Here is a 9,867-nt window from a genome sequence, read left to right on the forward strand (position 1 = left end):
GAAAAAGTGAAATTTTGATCATTTGACCTTGACCTTTTGATCTTTGACCTTGATCATGTGCACCTTAAAGTTGATAGGCACAACTTCACCCACTCATACATATACATGCCAAGTTTCATTAAGATACCTCAAACTTTTTCTTAGTTACGCTGTCCACAAAATTGATTACGGACGGACGGAAGCTACGCCGAGGTCTGTTGGCTGTCTTTGATTCTACAAAGAAGCAAAGGACTTAAATGTAAAGAAAATGTCCTGCAGAGCCTCTTGTGATGCCAAGACTGACATGTTGAAAATACAACATCCCCCTCCCAGCAAAATGCGGGTCTGAAGTTTATGAATGCGACTGTAAAGGCGTTTTGTGTCTGACCTACCAATGGTCAGCTGGTGTTGACCAGAGTTTGGATGCCGTGTCTATGACAAGACCAATGTCCCTTTTCTGGTCTGTTCGTTAATCATGTAATCGTTAATATTATCTATCAATTAATTTATCTACACATCTATGTATCTAATTACTCATTTGACTGATTAATTCTTTCATTCATTTATTCATTCAGTCTTTCATATAGCCATTCATTCATTCATGTATTCATTCATACAATCATTCATTAATTCATTCATTCTTTCATTCATTCACTAATCCATTCATTCATTCATTCGTTCGTTCGTTCATTCATTCTTTCGTACAGTCATTCACGTGCTTATTCTTCTTCTTTTTTCCGTGTATCTACTCTCCTCTTGGCTTCTACATGAATTACGTTACTGACTGAAGAAAATAACCAATCTGATACTGCTGACGCATAAAGGAAATAAAAAAGGAAATAAAAAGATGATAAGAAATAAACTAGTGGTTTACATACAGTAATAAGAACAATGATGCTATCAGGGATATTAGCTACCAGTTGATGTCAAGAATGTCATCGCCAATAAGTCTTCCCTCAGACTTTCTGGACCTAAAATGTAATGTCTCCTGGACCCCGTTTCATATAACTTGTTATCAGAGACAAGTTGTCATAGTTGTTGCAAGCTACTGAAATCCTTGCATCTGATTGACTGAGAGTAAATTTGTCATAGAAACATGGCAGTTGTTACCGATAACAAGTTTTATGAAACGAGGCCCTGATATGATGCTATATCCATGACAACATCCGTAGAAGTTTTCCTCTAACGTTTGGCACAAGACTATAACGATCTAGGTGAACCTCCATCATAATTTTGATCAACTGCACCTAATTCATTGGTAGTACTGCACTGATGCACCTTACCTATACATGATCACATTATGCATGTATAGTTGTCTGATCCTTACAATTATGTTAGAAGTGAAGGACGTGCAGGCAAAACCACAACATTATGCATGTATAGTTGTCTGATCCTTACAATTATGTTAGAAGTGAAGGACGTACAGGCAAAACCACAACAGCAAATTGGAGGGGAGGAGTGTGATATCAGTGCGACCATGCGACCCCCGCATAACTCATAAGGCCCCCATCTCACTAGGAAGGCGACCATGGCGATCTGTGACGATTTAACATATCGTGGCGCGATCGCCGTCCGTCTCCATTTTTGGCCTCCGAGGCGATTACACTACGGTTTCTCTACGCTCAACCTGCGCTGTAGGCGATAGTACAACGATATGCTACGACGCTGTCTGTCAAACCGACATGGCTTTGCAGAATATAGTTTTACTCTCACATCTTAGCATTCTACAACACACCAATTAGAACCTGATGTGAAATTCCACTATTAGTTAAGTCCTCCATTCAGTTAAAATGGTAAAATGTGTATATAATATTAAAGAACCGGCTTACGAGCAACTACAAATCGTATCCTACCACGAGACAATTTTATGAAGATATATTTGAAAAAATTACAACTTAATTTACTTTCCTTGACTTGCAGTGGTATATGACAAACAAACAATTTAATAAACAGAGTAGATTCGCACTGAGTGTACGTGGAAAAATGAATTTTACACGCTTTTCTCCATGTCCACCTTGCTGCTCTGTTCATTACTTTCTTTCGTTCATTGTTGGTTCCTGCTGTAAAAGTGGTAATTTTCATGGGCGATGGGGGCCGCTGTCGATGCGCTTGAGTTACGCCTAACGCGTTGCTACCCCGTCAGAGTTACGAATGTGGCGCTTTTAATGTGCTCGTGAGGCGATTGTGATACGCTCTAAAACCACGGCGACCTCGCTACGGAAGTTTTGGACATGTTCAAAACTTCAGTAGCGAGGTCGCCGACCATGGCGATGGTGGCGACCCTCCGCGCTTCTGAACCGCTCAAGATACGATGGAGAAGATTTAAAGCGATGAAGCCACTATCACCTGCGCTTTGTCGATTTTTGATGATCGTAGAGGAATCGCCGCGCGTCTAGTGAGATGGGGGTATAAATAGATGAAATCTTTAAAGGTTTCCATGGCGGCAGAAAGTTGGATGGTACAAGGATTCACGGCGCACCACGTATTCTTTCTATATACTATTTGGGTATGTGTTTGGTCCTGGAAAGGGCCTACCTAGTCCCGACGTTTTGGCAAGCATGTGCTCGCTGTTCTCACGGGAATGTGAGGACATTATTTTCCTTGAGAACGCCGAGAACATGTTTGCAGAACATGCTTCTCATTCCCTTGAGATAGATGATACATAACACAGGACAGGGAAGGGAAAGAAGAGGGGGAGGGTCGAGGAGGAAGGAGGGGAGGGGGGGGGGATGAGGACAACTTCCTGGACAAAAGTTGAGAAAAATACCATGAAGATCACGTATCTTTATTCTATCTTATACAGTGTATTTATCCATATTCCGTGGGACAGGGATACACATTGTGTTCGTAAACTCCGCACAATCCAATCCACTTGATAACTTCAATAGAAAAGTACCCTTGACCTCTGAACATAACCTTCATGGGATTGAGGGTCTCTGTTATGTTCGGGGGAATAGGAGACCTCATGCGGAAGGAATAAACACACCATGGTCACTACAAAATCCACAAGATTGGCTTGGAAAAAGCGCCGCGGAATGACCCCCAATAGTGAGAAGAATAAACGAGAATAACCTCTATTCATCACGTGAACAATTATATTTACTTGCAGTTGATAACTCCCCCCCCCCTTTGAATTTCTTCGCACAATAATTCCCATTTCAATTGAAATTTCGTGGGTACTGGAAATACAGTGCATGTACAACAGGATGATGCTAACTTTGAAATCACCGAGGTGGGTCAGACTCGATTCCATCCCATTCAAATTGTACGAGGAATTTTGCGGTTTGTACGCAAGACTGGTGATTTTCAAAAAAAAAAAAAAATGAAAAAAATGAGGCCCTCCCGTCGACACGTATTGTTTGCGTTTTGTTCCGCATCCCAAAACTCTGCTTTATGTACATGTAAGTTCTTTTACTTTGCAGGTTATATACTTTTCTCTCTTTTTTTTGGCATAGATTTTAGGTCTTTCGATTATAATTGTAGAGCTTGCTTACAACTGGAAAGTTTCGTCTCACCTCCTTGCTCAGAACCTCTGTAAATATAATAGTCTGCCAAATAATTTCTTTGGTCCCCATTTTGTGAGACAACAAGCATCGTGGATATCTCCGTTTGAATGAAAAGATGGTAGATAACAACCCGGACAACGCACCCTCTTTTGTTGTGACGTATCAGATGGCAATACAAAATGTACTTTTTTCCACTCTGCCTGCGAGGCATTTTGTTACATTCAATACACCAGCATTATAACCAATACAGCAACATCACGTTAACAAAGTCAAACAAACCTGACTGTGTTGACTCATGTTAATGACGTCACAAAGCATACAAGGATGTGCACCTTCACAGGACACCACCACGTACTCAGTAACAAAACCTTCAGGCAACGAGGCATTTGCAAGAGCAAAACAGATTACTTTGCTCAAAGTTTATTTCATCTTCTTTCAACATGACTTTAATCATCTCTTCTAAAAATATAACAATGCATCTTTTTCAGCATCATAAATCAAACATGTTTATATCTTTACTTAAAGATTTGTTATTTGAAGGAGATAAAATACGAACCACATTCTACCCGTTATACACCTACAGCATCACACCCCCAGAGTTATATCCCCACTGCTGGCTGTATACAGTGTAATGTCCAGCAGACAAAAAGCTTATCAACCATCAGAATGATATCTCTTTCAGAGTTAACTCTGATACACAGCTCTTTAAACAACCATTGCCAAACCCACTGCACAGAGAATGGTGCGGTAGAGCATGAATCCATTATGCACGGGTCATTAGAAGTACACAGCACACAATAACACGCTATGAATGGGACGATGGCTTTGGCACTCCACTGTAATAACGCTTCATGTGTCTCAATAAATTTGGCAGCAACCTATAAACGAGTGTATAAAGAGACTTCAAGAATGAAGTCATATCAATTCAACTGGCACTCTACTACATTCTCATGGTAACACAATCATGATTAATAAACATTAAAACGTTTGTTGTTGGTATGCTTGAACATAGCAAACAACATGTTTGTTTAACTTTTTATACCAGTAAATCAATTTTGGCATTTCTTACTTGGCAGCTTCCCTGTAGGTGGATGTACTTGGCATATGTTCTACAAGACTTAGCATTAAATTATATGCATACAGATATTAAGAGATATGATGAAATCCGACCAAGATATCATCTCACAGGCTAAAGTTAGAGAGGTAAATTTGAGTCTTGCCAGTGATATATCCTTCTAGCTTATATGCTGTCATTACAACTATTACAATATTCTACACTGACGAACGGCAACCTCACAAACCCTTGTTTGATAATGGATATACCAGAAAATTTGTCCAAGCAAGAACATGACTTCAAATCTTCATATCAAGTGGGCTGCATTCACAGGTATTTTTAGCAACTGAACAGAAAAAAGTCTTGGACCAAAAATACATGATAAAGCCTCTTTTTTGGCTCCGTATAATGAATTTTATACTGGTGGTGAATTAAGTACTGTTTATCTTCTATAATCTTTATCATCAGAGAATCCTATAAAACAATATATCACAAGGAAAAGATGAACACAGTAAGGGAAGAAAACATAGGGTAGCTCATAAGGGAGAAATATCTTTTGGCTAGCGAGTAAAAGATCTTGTAGCTAGCTAGAGTGAGTGAAAAGCATCATGAAGCTAGAGAGAGAAAAAGTAAAATATTTAGTTAAAGAGAAGTAGTAAAACATCTTACAGCTACAAGGAGAAATAGCAAAATATCTTGAAGCAAGAAAGGATTACACTTGTAGAATGGTATCATCTGGGTTAGGACAGATATAGTTAAGACTATCTGTAGCTAGAAGGATATTAAAATAATCTAATACAATGTAGATATAGAAAGATAGTAAAACATGTTGCAGCTACAGACATGTCATAAAATATCTTGTAGCTAGAGAAGTAGTAAAATATCTTGTAGCTATGGAGATAATTATTAAAACATTTTGCGGCTAGAGAGGGAGTATTCTTGTACAAACGTAACTATAAAGATAGTGAACTACCTCTCAATAGCTATAAGGATAACTATCTTGACAGCTAGAGAGATAGTAACATAATCTTGAAGACAGAGAGTTGGAAAAGGAGCTTGTTTTAGTAGCTACAGAAAGAGGGAACACAAAGAAACAAGATGAAATGGAGAGAAAGAATAGCTTCTCAGAAACTCCTACAGCAGTGCTTCCACTTGATTAGATAAAAGATTCAAACCAGGGGATAGTTCCACTATCAACTAAACTTCATTTTATCTCCATATATTGATTAAAACATTCAGTAAGAATGTATTTCATTTATTTTGAAATGTCGTATACAATTTTACACAAGGAGGCTATTCAATATCAAAGTAACAAAATAAATTTGTCAAAGTCAATAGTATTCTAAATTTGAATTCCATGATAGATGTGGCATAATGAACAACATATTAAAAATGGAATTATTCTCCCCTTATAAGAAATAATATTTCAGTATATGAATCTAATACAAAATATACATTTTGATCTCATTTTAATGACCAAGTTTAAAATAGAGTGAAATGAAAAAAAAAAAAAAAACTCACAGAGTGAAAAAAAAAAATGCCCAAAATTAAGAGTTAATACCGAACTGTACACATAATTTCCTCACTGTAGGGGACAAAATTAACACATGGTAGTCTTCCTGCAAGGACACCATTGTTGTTTTTCTCTTTTTAACGCAGTCAGTAAACATCATCGTTTATAAATGCACACAATAGTATTTGATTTTGTACAAGGGATCACATTCTTTCCAGGAGAAAAAAAAAGAAAAGAAAGAAGAATGCATCTGTTTCCAGGCAAAGCCACTTTTTTCTTTCTTTTTTTGCTTTAGAAAAGATGAAGGGTGATTGATTAATATCACTTCATTTTTGGTAGCTGGGAAAGGGTGAATAGTCAGGAAAGAGACAAGTGCAAACATAGTGTACTATGATGGTGTTAATATGCTTTGACCTATCTAGTTTTAGAAATCATATTTCTGTGGTTAAAGTCTGTGTCATGTCATCATAATCTTTATCATATATTGAGCCAGCATTTCATAAGGAAGAAGAAAAGCTTCTTCCATTTTTGAGTGTTATTTTGGTCTGATACAACACCAGCATTCAGAATTCAAAAGCCACAATTCTAAAATCACTTAGTATAAAACTAATACTCAAATTGGCAACCCATTTTACAAAGACACTATATTTGAACTGAGTTTCTGTAACTTTATTCAGCGGTTTTAAATATTCAATGAATTTCATCAGTTCCATCAGCTTATAATGATTAAGTGCAAGAGTGTGGAGTATGTATACGCCCTGTCCTATTGTTTTGTGAGCACATGACCACATGGATTAGCAGTTGGAACATATTAACCCGCTGAGGACAGGCTGATTCACTACAATGCACATTTCCCATAGACACTTGTCCAAGTATACACATGATTTGTATTCAATGGGTCAAGCACAAGGTCTGCTATATAACAATTTCCAAACACACAAAGCTGATTTAAATACAAATTCAGGTGAAATATATGTCACAGTTAACACATGAAATATTAGGCAGAAAATAAAGCAAGATGTGTCTGATCACATAATATAATCATGGTGCAGAACTGGGCTGAATTTCACCTACTACAGTTCAGCCTTCCATGTGGCCCATTACATAATACACATCTAAACTTACGGCACAACATTCCATACTTCTTCTATGGCTAGAGGGAAATAATTTATTTTGATAACAGGTCTCGTATCATTTTATAAAAATAAAACTGTAAAATGCGTCAAACACATGATTAATCCACTGAAGCATAATTTTATATGTGACCCTGCACCACAAAACAAACAAAAAGTCACCAGACATGGATTTTTAGTTAAGGGCAGATTCTAAAAGAGCAGTCTCTAAGTTTTAAAATGATGTATAACTCGATTCAAATGGACTCCCTTAAAGTGAAAACAAAGTTCTGGTAAGGGCTTGAGAACCGTCTGGCTCCATTTCATATTTGCTTGCAATATATCGAAAGAGTCTACAAAGAAACTTACCTGGCTGACGCTGTTTGCCGGAATGATGAGTCGTTTTGGAGTATTTTGAGCAAAATAATAAAAGTCGGTAGACCGACTTTTATTCCAGAAAGCTCCAGACTAACTCGGTCTCAGGGAAAACTCGACCCTATTTCAGACAATTTACACACAGTTCGTGATCGCCATGTTCATCAATACTCTATAATACTACGGGTACCAAACGAGGCCTTGATGAGCAGACAGGAAAGTGCGTGCTAATCCTGTACAAAACAATGGACAGCGCGCGGTCCTCAAGCCATACGCACATCACCTCAGTTGCTGAGACGCGCTGTCTTTGAAGTTTTTGTTGTTGTTTATCAAGCGTCTTTGATTGTTTTTAGAGGTGCTTGAGAGGCGCACACTAATTTTGCATGCGCGCCAAAGAGGTTTTTGATGCGCGCGTTGTAACAACTCGGACCATTACTGCGAGTATCCAGAACGCTACAATGTAGTTTATACAGGCCGCTCCCATATTATATATGCATAGTACAACCAATACAATCCAGAGGGACAACCATTACAACTCATCCCGCCGTCAAGCAAAGCGAGGCCGAGTTATCCCCGAGTCCGAGTCAAGCCTGACCCCGTTCGGGTAAGTTCTGAGACTGAACGTTTTTGGTTAATATTTCCCATTTTCGTCGTTACCCATCGAATATCTTGTTATTACAGCGTTATTCCGCACATTTCCTAGGCATATGTTCACATTTTGGAGCAAAATTTGACAACTTTTGCAGGCGTACCAGAACTTTGTTTGGGCTTTAACCTATCTAGATACTGGAAAGAAAGCACACACTCTGGAAAAGTGTGAACTGAGAAAAGAGGCTCTGAAGTAATGAGTCTAATCAAGCGTTTAATCTTTTCCAAGCAATGCTACCTGTGCCATGAATGGGACAAAAAACAGGGTGTTAACCACCAGAGCGATGACAATGAAGGGATTACCAGATTAAGCTTAAATTAGGCATGCTTTATCAAAACATTCTGTCCATGATTAATGACAACTTTCAAAGCAGCAGAAGTTATTAGAGTTGAAAGTGAAGAGTGTGTACAGGATTTTTAAGAAAGTAAAAGTATACTCTATTAGAAACATCTAATCACACTGTTCTACAATAAAGTGTTTGAGAAAAACTGCTAAAAACACAGTTTCCTGTTTGTTTTATGATCCCAAACTTTAACATAATGTAGAAGAAGACTTTCTCATTCCAAAAATATGAAAAACTCAAGATTGGCTAGGTTGACCCATTTCACATAATATTTTCAGTCCTCACACAAATTCACTGTGCGCGACTTTATGTTCGTTTTGTGATGCACGGTCACATATGTGACTCGCTACAACAAAAGGATCCGAAAGTCGGGGGAGGACAATTTTCTGAGAACAACATTACAAGTGTACATTATTCCCTTGCTCTTCCACTTTAATTTCATATATAACATGACTCGTGAAAGTACTCTGTTGCGGAGATATCGAAGATTTTATTTGCGCATGTCGAGGGGTTCAGGAAATCAACGTTTCGAGAAGATCGCCTTCAAAGTATTCCTTCCGACGCTATCATGATCACAGGCAAGACAGTCTTCACCGCTTGACAATAGAAGGTATGCTCTTAGCAACCTCCACAATGTTCATTCAGGCTTAGCGCCAGCAATCTACGCACGACCAATCAGTAACCAAGATGCCACGCACTGACCAATAAGATCACTCCCTCGTTGCTAGGGGCGGAGTCTAGCTGCGGCGCTAAATTCATATCTTCGGACACGTTTCTGTTCCGTTGAACATGTTGAAAGTCGGAAAATCACGGCCCAGAAAAACGCTATTTTCTTGCCTTTCCTTTGACCACTTAGCTTCGAAATTTCTGCAGATGACAGATGATACATTAGACTACAAAATTATGCAAAAAACAGGAAACCGATAGTTTTGCCCGATTTTGATGATCCGACTTCAAACTCGGTTTTCTCGGCTCAGCCGTCAGCGACTTTAGGATCCTTTTGTTGTAGTAGGTCACATATGTTATGCCTTTCTTTGCAGCTTTATGGTAGAGGTATAGAGTATATAAGTTACTTAATGTTTGTGCATGGAACAGTTCACAAATATTTCTCCCATAAAATACTTCCTCTGAAATTCCCACTGTTATTCTTATTACATTGCGCACACAGAGCTTATGGGACATCTGTGATAAGAGAACAGCTGTGCGTAACTATTTATGCACAAAACAATAGACAAAAACAAAACAATCACAATGCCTACTCTTACTACATTGTGCACACAGTGGTAATAAGAAGTTATGATATATGAATAGATACACTCAAGATTAGTTTTCTTTA

Source organism: Diadema setosum, chromosome 3 (genome assembly GCF_964275005.1).
Source record: "Diadema setosum chromosome 3, eeDiaSeto1, whole genome shotgun sequence".
Classification (NCBI taxonomy): domain Eukaryota; kingdom Metazoa; phylum Echinodermata; class Echinoidea; order Diadematoida; family Diadematidae; genus Diadema; species Diadema setosum.